The sequence below is a fragment of the Hylaeus volcanicus genome, chromosome 6 (assembly GCF_026283585.1).
Source record: "Hylaeus volcanicus isolate JK05 chromosome 6, UHH_iyHylVolc1.0_haploid, whole genome shotgun sequence".
In the NCBI taxonomy this organism is placed as follows: Eukaryota; Metazoa; Arthropoda; class Insecta; order Hymenoptera; family Colletidae; genus Hylaeus; species Hylaeus volcanicus.
Window position 1 is genome coordinate 23,976,550 of NC_071981.1, and position 14,121 is coordinate 23,990,670.

Genomic DNA, 14,121 nt, shown 5'->3' on the forward strand with positions numbered 1-14,121 from the left:
GGTTCGTACACGCGTACGAACGCGAGCATGCCTCGGTGACGTGCATTCGAATACGATTTAAAACACGGAATGATTCGAATAGATAATTGGGTGCATCTATCGATGCTTGTCTTGTCGTTGGGAAATTTATTTAACGAATATTTACAATTTCAGTAGACTCGAAGTAATCGAATAAGTTACGAGGCTTGATGATGAAACAACCAAGAGAACAAATTTAGAGAGTTATTAATGGCGGATTCTTCGATTGGTTTATCCGCGTAGAATAGTTACGTACTGTTTCGAAGGTATAGCGAGGTTCGAGTTGGATCGCGAACGCCAGAAATTCAAACTATGTAATTACGCTCGACTGATTATAAACAACGTACGATATCTCTTGGATCTCTTCTGCTAACTACTTTCTAGATACTATCTTGTTGCATAATGCCAGTACACCGACCGCATACCTGCCATTTCTCGATTAGATTAAACCGACATTATCACTTCGAAGATAGCTACGAAGTTTCAGCACGCAGTGCTCTTATCGAGACGACGAACCGAAATGGTTCGTGAAGTGGCGCAAGGTTGATGGTTGGAAAATAATTAATGAAACCGAACGGATTATTAATGGGATTACTTTCAGCAACATACGAACCCATGAATAATCGGAACCCTGAAAATTCCGGAATTGTACACGCTGACACTGTACACGCAACTCTATATTCCCGACGAAGTAAAATAAATAAATACGACAGAGATGAAAGAATAATATGCGCGGGAATGATTTTCGTTGCCCTCCTAAATTACGGAAATTTCTTCAAATATTTAACCGCCCTGAATTAAACTTTTCCTTCCATCTCGGGCCATCTACGTAATTCCTTTTTCTAATTACGTGAATATTTAAAGAATTCTCGATTTTGATACTTTTAATATCACTAACCACTTAATTATTCCATTCAACGGATATCAAAATACGGAAACATTTCTCACGATATATAGCGTGTACAATGGATATTCATTCCGAACCGTGATTGTTATTACTAGACTGCGGATCTTTATGCGAGATAAAGTCATGGCGAACGTGCCCACAAAAATTGAATCTGAATAGGAATTTATTTTATTCTACAGATATTATAACATAAACTTTACTTTAAATCTTTTTTATATTCTTGCATATTGTTTGCATCTGGCAGTCGATCAACCAGCAATAATGTTTGTTTCAGTTTAATTTCATTTGCATACATGCATGAACTCGAAGTGTCAATAAAATGATTGTCGAAGGGGTAAGGTTGATTTGATCTTCAAATCTTAAATTAGAGATCTCATCTTCGATGTCAATCTAAGCTTACCATTCGTGGCAATAGAATGCTAAGAAAGCAACTCAAGTTACTGGCAAATACCAGAAAAAGCCTCGAGTGCAAAAGGTTAATATTGTCTGGGATGCAATACAACTCATCCATGTCTGACCATTTCTCGCCAATTCTACTTGCGGAGTTCTTAGGTTTCGCGCAGCAAATCTACAATACCTAATGTTTCTTTGGGTTTAATTTCTTTGGAGCTCGAAGGGTCGATAAAATGATTGTCGGTGAGGTAAAGGTGAGCTTATTCTGAAATTCTACATAGCTTAGAATTCATGGGAATAAAATGCTAAGAAGCATCTCGAGTTGCTGGCAAATACCAGAAAAGAAGGCTTCGAATGGAAAGGGTTAATACTTTCTTGACTCTCAAGATGCCCCTTTAAGTGACCAGTTTCGTGATCTATTCGTTACTATTTCTTCCTCGAAGTCGCGTATCATATCACGAGTCTCTGTTCTTCCCTTGGTATCGTATATCCTACTCCATTCGTGTTTTAAGTCGTCCCTTATCTTCCGAAATCTTCAGGATTCCGATATCCTTTATTTTCGTAAGAGCGGACCGTTCCATCCGAGAAAGTAATTCTTCGAACATTTCGGTTCAACATTCGTTCGTCTAACGAATGGCTCCAACAAGTCTCGCGAGTGTTCCATTACGTCGCGACAGAAATTTTCCGGGTTCCCAGCCGCTGGATGGCTTTGGAGCGCGGAAGAAAAAAAAACGAGCAGACCGAAACGTCTCCCCAGTTACCAGCTCCCTCGCCGATCCTTCAGTTTACCCTATTAAACCCCATATCAAGCTTCCCTCGTGCTTTCTTTTTATTCCGCGGGCAACCGCCCGGTCGTCACCTCGCCCCGGGCATTTATCCGCGGGCCACTCGACGCTCGACGAAGACAGGGGAGCGTAGGGGCGGCTAGTAGCTCGGAGCGAAATTACAAAAGTCCTCGGGAGCTTGTTCGAAATCCGTGCGCCCCGTATTTGCCCTCTCTAGTACGTCTCTGGTAATGTATGCACGCAATCCTGGCCGCCGTTGAATGAACCAGCACCGCGAGAGTTGGTTTTCCGGAAACATATTCTATGCATACATGCATGTTCAACGCCTGCGAAGCACCGACCATCGGTCCGGTCCCGCTGCCCGGACGGGATGTGAAATTACACCATTTAAATAATTTCATTTAATCTTTGCCGCGTACCCTCCGCCGTATCCGAGCTCGCGGCCTCTCCCCCGGGGGCGCTCGCGTTTCGAAAGCGTGCACGCGATTCTCGTTCGACGACCGGAATATTTTCCGGCGCGATCTCGCGGATACGCGGGATCTTCTCTGAAACGGGCGAAACCGGACGGAGCTTTCCGATTTCCATGGACCGCGGGGGGGTTCTCCGAGCTGGCCTCGAGTTGCGAATCCGGTTTGAATTCGAGGTTCAAGATGGCGGTCGATACGACTCGCGTCGTGTCGTTCCATTTGCATGAAGATTGGTGTACTAGGATTTTGCCGGGTCGCGGATGGACGGATGTGAATTCTGCTCGAGGATCGAGGTGAGACGCTGTTGCTATTAATGTTTCTTCAGAATTTTCTAAAGGTTCGTGGATCGTCTGAAGATTGTGGAAATTTTTAGTTTTCATGGTCGAGAAGAAGAAACTTTAAGTGGCCATCTTCCGATTCCTCGTCGCCATCTTGGATCGTACAGTCGAACGAAGTCGAACAAATATCACGCCAACTTGCTGCACCAAGTTCGCGATGAAAACTGGAAATACATATTTCTCGAATGAATCCATCTTTCTCAGTGTCCTCAAAAAAAAAAAGAAAAAAAAAGGAAACTATCAGAAAACTCGTAAAGGCCGAAATAGGTGATCTTTGAATAACGCAGCCCTAATTCGTCCAGAATAGCGTTCCTCGGAGTTACCTCCGGGAATCCTCGAGATACTTCGGGACAGCGTGATGAACGCGACGTTTAAAAAAAATCCGTGATCATCCGTCCGACTTTCCAAGGCGGCCCTCCTCGGAAAACTGTGCCGAGTCTTAAGTCGGCACACTTGCATTCAGCGCGAAGTGATAAAGATGGAAAGTGGCCGGCATTTGCATGTTTATTCCGCTTCTTTAATTCCGGGCCGGCCTTCCCGGCCAGCGAGAAGTCGGCCGCTCCGTTTCCATCCGGAAAATATATACGAAAGAGGGAAAGCCGCTGCTCGTTTCACGTTCCAGTCGCTCCTCCGTTTGGCCTCCGTTGTTCCTACGTTCAAATATTGGTCAACGTCTGTTTTACTTCCTGCACTTCTGACGCGAGATTCGCCCGTTATTGCAGTGCTCCCTTGCGCGTGAAAATTAGCAAGCAACAGCTTTGGGGGAGAGAAAAGAGTGGATCTCTGTCGGGGATGAAGAGTTGGGGTTGTAAGTTGGAAGCCGTGATGGTGCTATTACAGAAATAGAATAGCGACCGTATCGATCAGATATCCACTCTTAATTGGATCGTTACATCACCCTCGCACTTATAAGTAAAAACAAAATGGAAGAATTGTTGCGAACGAGTGACTTGAGTCGCTACTGACGATTGTTACATCCGAATGAACGTTATCATTAGATTTTATTTGCTTTAACCTGCTATCCGAATCATCGATACATATTCATTCGACTGAAATATGGTGAAGAAATGAAATAGCTACTATACTGGAAAAACAAAATTTGACCATCTAAATAATACCCCTATACAGAAGTATAAAATTATACTTTACGATTGAACAGGCTCTTCTACATTAAAAAAAAAAATCACAGCAGAAATATATAAATTTTGATTTCTACTTTAATATTACCACTATTGATGTAATCTTATTTTCAGCCGTAAGGAATGTCCTCCTATTTGTCTTGTTTGCAATGGAAAATATATTTACGTTACAGTAACAAGTCTCTGCTCTCCGTAAATCTTTCATCAGAAATTCTACCAAGAACGCGAAGAAATGCTCGCATTCGATGGGCTAGTCGTAATATCATCCCCGATAGATTCGCATGGTTTCTCGTTCCGAGGGAATTTATACCTTCAATCTGCCGGGAGCAATAAGTATTCATAAACATCGACGAAGATGGAATCCACGTAGCTAATTTGCATAGTAAAGGAGAACAAATTCAGACAAAATGCGGCACGAATTTCCGGTTTCCTACAACGAGGAACGAACATCCCCTACCCCGTAATTCGTTTACACGAGTCTCGCGATCCCCCCCTCCTCCCCTCCCCGTAAAAGGAATGAATGTTTGTTTCGCGAAAAGTATATACGACGGAGCCGTTGAAACGTCGCTGGTTCCGTTGAAATTCTCGTCGAACGAACGGCGATAGCTCGCGTTGAATTAGATGTGGCGCTCCCGTTCAGATTCCCGAGATCATTCGGAAGCATTCACCTTATTTTATGCATCCCGGGTCACGAATATTCCCCCGCCACTCGAATATTCATTTGCTTCTATTATTCATGGGCTCGTCCTACTTTCCCACTTTTCAAAACTGTTGTTGCATCTCGCTTCCGGTGAATACTGTCAGGACCAGCTCGTAGCGCGTCGTATGCATTTCCAAACATTAAACTCGATGTTTCCGTTCGCATTCGATCGGTCGTTTAAATATGGCACGCATCAAATGTTCGTAAGAAAATTGTTGTACGAACTCGATCTGCAGTTCGGGAGAAACTGGTCGAACCGCATTTCGGTATCGACGTGTAATTAAATGAACTCGATTGAAACGAAATCGACTGGAATTATAATTCACGGAGGAATCAACAAAAAATTTTAACAGCACGTCTAGACGATTCGAAATATTAATCGCGTCCGTATTAATGATTTTTAATGTTCGAATGGTCTATTCGAGCACAGTGTTTGTATTAAATTTGTACAGGGAGGTCGGAACGATTTTCACTATTTATTTTGTGTTATTTTCAGTAACCGCTGTTCACCATACGAAAAGGAAAATTTCGACGAATAGGAAAAGGTTCACTTTCCGTCATTAGCGACTAATTTTTATAAATTCAGAGACGCGCATCGCTCGGAAATGATATGTATACAGTTAATTCCCGCAGGCATTCGTAAGCAGTGAAAGCGATTAAAATTCTAATTCGCAAATGCACCTACGTATGAAAGGGAGCACGTCTATCAAGTTCTTATTTAAAAGCCTTTTCTTCTGCTGAGAACTCGAAATTAATTAGTTAATTTCTGAAGGGTCCGTGTCGCGCGCATCAATCCGCCATAGCGAAGCAAAGCGTATCGCGAGGCAGTGTAAACAGCTAATGAGTTACAGAGAAAGAAAATGCGCATAAAAGGCAGACAGGGATGAAACATTTAGAAGAAGAATAAACGAGTTTCGTGCATAAGGAGCCGTCGCAGTAATGGATTCTTTTTAGCTGCGAAAACGTGCCACGGTAGAATAAACAATTTGAATGAAAGAGGCTTCGCTATCCTACCGGATAATACATTTTTATATTCCCCAGGAATCGTATTTTTATTTGAAAAACACTCCCAACCGAATCAAAATTTAATTTCTTCTTTTTACTTTCCAGACTGAAAAATTATTTTCCTATAATGCTTCGTACTTCTTGGCGCGGTCCAATTTCTTCTCGAATAAATAATACATCAACAATAAACGATAACTCCGTATTAACACGCTTCTTCTTTTTCGTTGACAATTTTTACCCGGGTCCAACTACGCTTAACAATTCCTCTAATAATTAATCCATACGTCTCGGGAATTCTCCACCGCAATTTCTCTTCGAGTAATTTATGATCCAACATCGCGATAATTGATACTCCCCAACATGCCCCGTCGTAATTTTTCTTTCTCTAATTAGTAGGTACGAGAGTTCCTCGTGTAATAATTATTCCGCGAATAATTCGTACGGCGCGGGACACTTTAGAACGATTTCCCTCGGAATAGTTCGCGGATAGCGGTCAATTTATCATAGTCGTAACCCGTGTTCAAGATGTAACGGTAAACTCGGTTATTTATCAACGAAACATCGACAGAGGCACGCGGCCGGGTCTCACCCCGTTTGGCAAATTAGCGACATTCTCGAAATACTGCGAGCGAAACGGCGTTTAGACGCGCATAGTCTGCATAACCATGCGAATTTCGTCATGGTCGCTGCCAATTCGAGGGACAGTCCGCGTAAAGAGGATACGTTCGCGGACGTAATGAGGGACGATTGCGATTCGATGTTAATCATTTCGAATTCCAGATAAACCGGCGAATTGATAGCTGACAGAGTTTTGGAGTTAAGTACCGTGCGTGGAACGTTGGACAACCGCTACCAAATAATTATCTCCTTCCTGCGCGCTCGATAGATCTGATTAAAGAGTGATCGATCAATGAAGCGGCGTTATGTAATATCGATAATGCGATTTGTGCGTGGAAAAATGGCGGAGACACTTCGTCATTGAATTACGTTGTTATTATTACTATTGATACATTGTTGTCACTGGTTATTATTTCGTAATTGAATGTGATATAAATTTAAACACTGGGAAAAATATATTCTATAATTAAAAAGGACAGGACTAAACACGACGAGCAAAGCTTTTGCAATATTCTATTTCACCCCGGGGTTTCATAAATTGAAATAGATAATGCAAGCGCAAACGCGAATTTACACGTAACCGGTCAACGATGTGTTAACGATATCGGTACAGTTGAACAATTCGTATCTCTACTTTACTATCATGCGGAACAGTCGAGCTCGTTAATTACGCGGTAATATATGAACTTGAACTTGGACTAATTCGTGTATTCCGAAATCTCGCTCTCGACGTCTCGCAGATAGGTCCAAACACAGCCCATAATAACTCTCGTGCTAATTATTCATACTTGAAAGCACACTTCATCCGTAACTTTCTTATGAATAATTTATGAGCCTAAGTATACTTCGTAATGACCCACACGTTCCAGAACGCGATACAAGGAAGGAGCACTTCCTAAGTGGACGGAAACGTTTCGAAAATCAAACAAACGGTTGATATAGAAATTTACATCCTCGTTGAAGAAGGATAGGAACGAGAAACGAGGATGGTGCATTTAGAGATCGATCGATGGAAGGAAAGTTATTAATTAAAACTTCTTGTCTCGATTCAGAACAGAGACACGCCGATCGTATTCGGCATTCTCGTGCACCTTTCGTCGAGGACACTGTTCCCGATCTCCTCAGACGAAAGGTCCTGCGTCATCGTAGCGATAGAACGTACGCCATCAAGCATTCGGTACGGGCCGGAATAGAAGCCGCCGCAATTGCTGTCAAATGTCACCGAAATGTTAACGTCGATGTTAAACACCTGCTCTTTTCACTCGGCGAAACAAAAGTTTCATGTCTAGCTGTAAACGCGACCGAGCACCACTTAACGACGTCACGAATTCTAAAGAAAATATTTAATGCGTTTGCAAACAGTCGCGAATCCACTATTGGAAGAAAAGAGTAACTGCGATTTATTTTTCTTTCGTCTAGGTTACAATCAGATTCCTAATTTCCTTAAAAGAAATTACGATTGAGTCGAGCACTTTATCATCGACCTGAAGAATTTCTCCGAAGATATGTCAATTTCGAAAATTATCTATTCTACCTTCGCTAGTTTGTTTTTCGAACGTCACGAACAAGACTGCATTTATCGAGGTTCCACTGTATCGGAAAATCCTCTCGTTATTGGCATTCGATTATTACGGTGTTGTATCGTGACCAAGTAATCGGATCAATTCACGATATAATGCCGATTGTTGCCCGAGACTGTTCGCCGTTTAATGCGTTGTTCAGCTACCCTAATTGCGTAACAAAAGTCCGTGTTTTTGATCTCGCGACCGGTTCGCCTGGATCCACCGAGATCCTGCTACGAGCCTCGACTTCATCTTTAAAAAGTCAAGGAGCGATCCGAAATAACAATCGCAACTCGATAACAATTGAACAAAAAAGTAAAAAAGAGAAAAGAATAATACATAAATTACTCCATAGCAGGAATTATTGTTTCCGCAAAGTCTATTTTATTCTCGAGGGTTACATCCGTCAACCCCCAAATAATAGCACGAACGTTGTCACAGAACCCAGGCGAGCAATTCTTATCGGTAGATCGTAGCAAGTTGTCACATCAGCGACAAGTAACTATGAACGTTACAAGTAACTCGATACGATCTCATTGTACCCTGGAACGACGTTCAACCACGAACAGAACAAGAAATAAATAAACAAGATCGAGGGTGGCGGGGGCGCTCTTCAAACAGAATGGAATTCCTTCGGTATAATGGGATTGTTCCGCTCGTGTCACTACCCTCATTCGCACGCAACCCCCCTGCCCTTCGGCCCCTCCGGACGGAACTGAATTTTTCAGATATTCCAAAGCGGCGAACCGCGAATATCTAGGTTCCGGAGCGGCTCTTTGGAACTTATTAACCGCGTTCTTTATGAAAACGGGCTTCGTTACCGTGAAAGCTGTTTCGCTACCGCGATGAAAACCCCGGGAGTTTATTCTATAAATTTGAATGAAAGGCAACAATCCGCCGGCTCCGTTAGCCGGCGGAACAAATAAATGCGCGTTGGCCTGGTTTCGGAAAAACAGACAAGATTGGCGAGCTCCGGCTTGATAATGCTTTCAGCTGTCTTCCCGCGATTCGCGGATTAAGAGCTCGCCGCGCTCATTGTGTTAACTTCTGGATGGGAACAATGGCCGGACGAGGGCACCAGATGACGGTGAATTAATATAAATACAGACGATCCATCGATCTCGAGATGGTCGTTCGTTGCGCGAACAAATTAACTTTCGCGGACGAATGTTATTCGTTGGAGTCGCTGTTGCTCACGCGCAGTGGTGCCGCTATCTTTGGATCTTGAGTTTAGGAAGATTATTTTTTAAGAAGAGAGATCATTTCTTGGTCGTTTATGCATTCGTGAAGCGATTAGTATATAGAGGTGGACAGGAATAGCAGAACCCGCTTCGTATTTTATTCAGAGAGTGAATGATCGCGAACGAGAAAATGAAACGAAGGTAAACATTGCAGGAATTCTTCATTTTTCGTTACTCTTAAAGAGAGCCAGAATCGGGCGATGTCAAAATCTGGGAATACAAAAAGTACGCAGAAAGTAATAAATTGAATCAGGAAATGAAGTTGGGAAATCTGGTTTTATTTATTTTGACATTGTAAACAGGCTAAGATAAATTCAGATTATCTTTGAGATCCGAACTTTCTTTATTTGCGATTACTTTTTAATCTTTCACCAGTCCCCTTCGCGTTGTTTGTCCGTTCCCTTCTTTCGCTCTTCGTGCCGTTAATTGTCGACTTCGATATTAACATCGGACGGAGGGCTGATTTTATTAGGAGTCCTTCGTCGTTCGTTTCGCGTCAGGATTATGCAAATGCCTCGTTGGCCATCGCTCGATGAACGGTTTTTTGCTGTCTTCCGCAGTCGATATTTCCATGTAACGCGATTGTAGCGTCCCGATGCTCTAACGAATTCGCGTAAGCCGAGCGTGTCTTTCAGAAATATCGGACGGTGGAAATTTCCCCGTCGCGGGAAGGGTCGTTTCCTCTGAAATTCTTATTTTTTCGAGTCGTCTCGCCCGAATAATTCGATTGTTCAAAATTAAACCGTCGATCGCGGAGATTTTGCGTGGAACGGGATAGCAACTATTACGCGATAATTGTATTCGTATCGTATTTTCTTGTCGATTCTGAAAACTGTTCCACGATTTCTGCGACGTTACAATTTTATAATACATGGGGGTGGGGGTGAGTTTAAAGTGGTACAGAAACTATCCGTTTAATTTCGATATTTCGTCCGTTTTCCGACCGTTGTACGACTTTATTTTTTTATTACTATTACCATGTCGTTATGTTTACGGAATAATTCAAATATACCGACTGCGCATTCGTCCAACGCGTATAGGTGATGTTACGAGTGCAGGAACACAACGTTGTTATTGTAGGAGCGGAGAGGGAGTCGCGTTCGCGAATTTACACAACTTTCATAATAAACTTTCCCCTCGTGTCAACAGAGCCATATGGAAAATGTGGAATCGTTTACGTCGAGGCGCTCTATAGATGAAAACATGGTTTTCAGTTTGCGCTCCCAGGCACTCCGGCTCGTTTTCTTTTCCAAATTGATGCGCTACTCTCCGACGATTCTTCGCTATTATTTAAATCCGTTACACAGCGTGTCGCACTTTTCGCGATTTCTCAACTACTTGCGATAATCCGACGAAAGAAAATATTTTACACAAATGTTGATCAGCTTTCGATTGGCTATACATTGCGATAAAAAAAACAAAGTTCCCCGAAAGGTTGTATCTATAGTATCGCCACTTTAATTTTTTTTAAATGGCACTTTGTACGTATCATAATCCGTGTCAAGACGGATTCAACGACCTAGTGCACCATATTTTAATTATTTCCACTTATAACATTGAAAATTTCAACAAGTACAGTTACCACATCTCTCGTAATCAATATTCCACTATTTACCGTCGAACAATTATTAGTATTCATCGTAACAAGTATTTAGCTCTGGCGAGCTTAAATCCACCGACGCCTTTCGGACGAATTAACTTTAATTAACTCCGTTATTTACGAGGCAAGCAAAGCCACGACATTCGCAACCCGCCTCTGGCGCATTTAACAAGTGTATCATTAAGTCTCGTTGGATATGTCAGAGGGGGGGGGGGGGGGAGTGCCCTCTTCTCGCGGCAGAAATTTCATTTTCACTTCGGAATAGTACTTCCACGGGCCGGAAAAGTGCTCTTCAAGCGTGGGAGCAGACCTGGCAATGCTACCAGTTGCGTACCAAGGTGAAAGACGAGAAGCTCCCGGAGACCGAGTTAATCCAGCTCGTGGAAAAGTTCCCTGATATTGCGGCTTTTTCCGTTCCGACGTATTCTCACTTTCTCGAATATTCCCATCGATGTCTCGTGCCCTCCCTCAATTTCCGTCCCGCGTTTCACCTTCGAATTTTCTTTCGGTTTCCGCGCTCAACCGTCCATTTCATTATAGAATTCCAAGGATATCGATCGATCAGGACAGGTTCGTTCGTCGACCACTTTCACGGTAAATTAAAAACGATATAACCACTTCGTGGTGGGGTTCGTGTGTTCGTGCGATAACAATTATATCGCAGAACACCTTCGCTGTCTGATTTTGTAAAAGTAAATGAGCCAACGTATGGAATTAGAAAGGTTTGAAAATTAGAAAGGTTTGAAAATTAGAAAGGTTTGAAAATTAGAAAGGTTTTAAAATCAGAGCTCTTGTATCTTAATTACCGTTGATTTATCGTGCTATGCCTACTCGAACGTTCGAGAATATTTGAGAACTTCGACTCGAATTAATATTGAAAAATTGTCTGCATCCGTTGCACGCTTAAAAACAGAAAGCAGTTTTCGCATCGTGAATTTATATCGTATCGATAAATCGCTTATCGCGCTTCGATCTAAATATCTCGCGGCGAATAAACAAAGGCGTAAGGCTTCGAATCGAACAAACGGTACGAATAAACTACCGCACGCTTTCGTTCGTTATCCGTTATTCGAAGTAAAAAAGCATCCCCTGCATCTCCGCTTGCGACCACTCCGAACCGGTTGACTTATTACACACATCGACGAGGGGGAGGTCAGGGGTGGATTTTTAGGGCGCACCGAAGTCTCATATCAAGGACAGATGGCCCGACCGTTTTACAACCAATAACTGACTCCCTTCGCGGAGATATATCTGCACCATCCTTCGCCTCGTCTATCTATACCTATACTGCATATCCTTGATTTCAGCTGCGGAGGCTGGCTCGAGAAAAATATCGCTTTAGAGTTTCGCCGCCGTTCTTATATACGCGATACAATGTACAAACGCGAACACGGAGGGAAGATATGAAGCGGCGCCACGGCATTCGACGCAGGAACATAATTTGTTTCCGAGTCAATATTGTCGGGGGTAAATAAGACGAGGGAAGAATGGATGTTGATGTAGACGAGACGATCGTGACTGATGTTCCCGGGGAAAGGGGGAGGAAATTAATGTTTCAGACGTAATCTGACGAGAATTAATGCGTTCCTGTCCTCCTGTACGGTTCGACGAAAGAATACGATAGTTTAATAGCGCGTTAAAAACCTCGACAGTTTTTCGATCTGCTGTGCCTTTGCATTCGTGTACAACTATAATTCAAGTACCCAAAGCTACATATTTTTGTCATTTTGGCGAATCTGATCTCCACTACGATCTACATTTCAAAATTAATATGAATTCATGATGTGAAAACTGATTCCATTTTCAAGTGCGCGATGAACGAAGAAAATTTTCCAGACAAAAATCTCGAACATTCTGATAACCTAAGTCTCGACTTGACAAGTCTCGACAATGTATATCTATATGTACGAGGTTCAAGAAACGTTGCTTAACTTTGTTCCCCTAGCACATCGCAAGTGTACTTGACGTTTATTATGCATGCGCTATATAGCAGTCTATCGAACCAGTTAAATTGCTTCGGAATGATTTCATTACTCGAACCAATATCCCGCATCCCTCCGTGCATCATAGTTACACGCTACCTTCGGCGAGATGTTCTTTATCCCGAAAAGAAAATTGAAATTCGCCGGTCCGCCCTCGAAGGCCCTACGTTTCGTCGCGATCGGTCGAGCACGCAGCCGAGAAAGTTGGACGCGATAAAGATATTTGAACGCGAGCATTTCGTGGCCTCTGTACGGACGGCTTCAGCCGAGTATACGGCACTGTTTCTCTTGTGGCAGCTGGCTCGCATGGCGGAACAACGCTAAACTCGGGACTCTCGAGGCTCGCACGACCTTATCGGCGCCCGCCTTATTTTTAATAAAAACTGCGAGCCACGGAGCCGGGATGGCGGGCGAGATTAAAAAATTCGTGCTGGCGCCACGAGCCACTCGATGGCCTCGTAACTTGAAATTAAGAAAATTAGGAGGCTCCGCTCGCTCCCCGTGATGGAAACTGATCGACGCTTCTGTCCCTCGCGATTTATATCTGGCCGTTACTCCCGCCGCGATGAGCGAAACGATTCGACGCGACGCGAGGAATTACGTAAAACAATTCTCCAACGAAATTCTCGCGTAAATGGTCCCGTATTTTATTTATACGACGCGACGTCGTAAGATACGGCGATGTTGGAGAGTTACGAAATTATCCTGGTGCAGTTTATCGAATTGCTAGGGAATTATAGGTGGCAGAGCTACCGTTGAAAATGGTTGCGTCTCCGACACTTAAAAGCTACCTGATTCGTATACCGAACAATTGTTCGATGATGTCTGTTCCTTAAGTGGTGCTTAATGTTCAAAAATTAGATATTACCGACGGGAGTATAAAATTGATGCTGCTAACTATTTTAAATACAAAGTAAAATTTGAATACCGGAATTTAGATCGTAACAATTGCGCATCCTTGCAACAGTTATCGAAGTATGAAGACGTTCCCCTAAAGAAATAATCGAGTCCACGTAACGATAATTTAAAGAGAAAGTCAACTCTTCCGGAATCACCTGCGTTATGTTTCCTAAAGATTACAGATAAATGCCTTCGCAGCCCCCATCGTCGTAGCGTGACGTGGCCCTGTAGCACGCAAAACTTTTCCAATATTAACCCCGTCTACCCCTGGCATGGACAACGCGAGAAAAGTTACTTCCAAACGGAATCTTTCCGATATCTCATTATTCCCAGCTCCCATTCGGAAGACACGGAGTTCCTCGACGAACTTGATGCAATCGATCGCGAAATCCTCGAATATTAATGGAAATTAACTCCTCGCGACGAGTTTCTCTTTCTGGAGCGCTTCGTGTCGGTATCGATTACA

General features: G+C 43.0%; 1 protein-coding gene across 4 annotated transcripts in view; it reads right to left on the minus strand.

The window, feature by feature from the left end:
• Positions 1–14,121, minus strand: part of LOC128878986 (carbonic anhydrase-related protein 10) — a 216,303-nt gene that overhangs the window by 90,853 nt on the left and 111,329 nt on the right. The gene's annotated exons all lie outside the window — the stretch shown is intronic.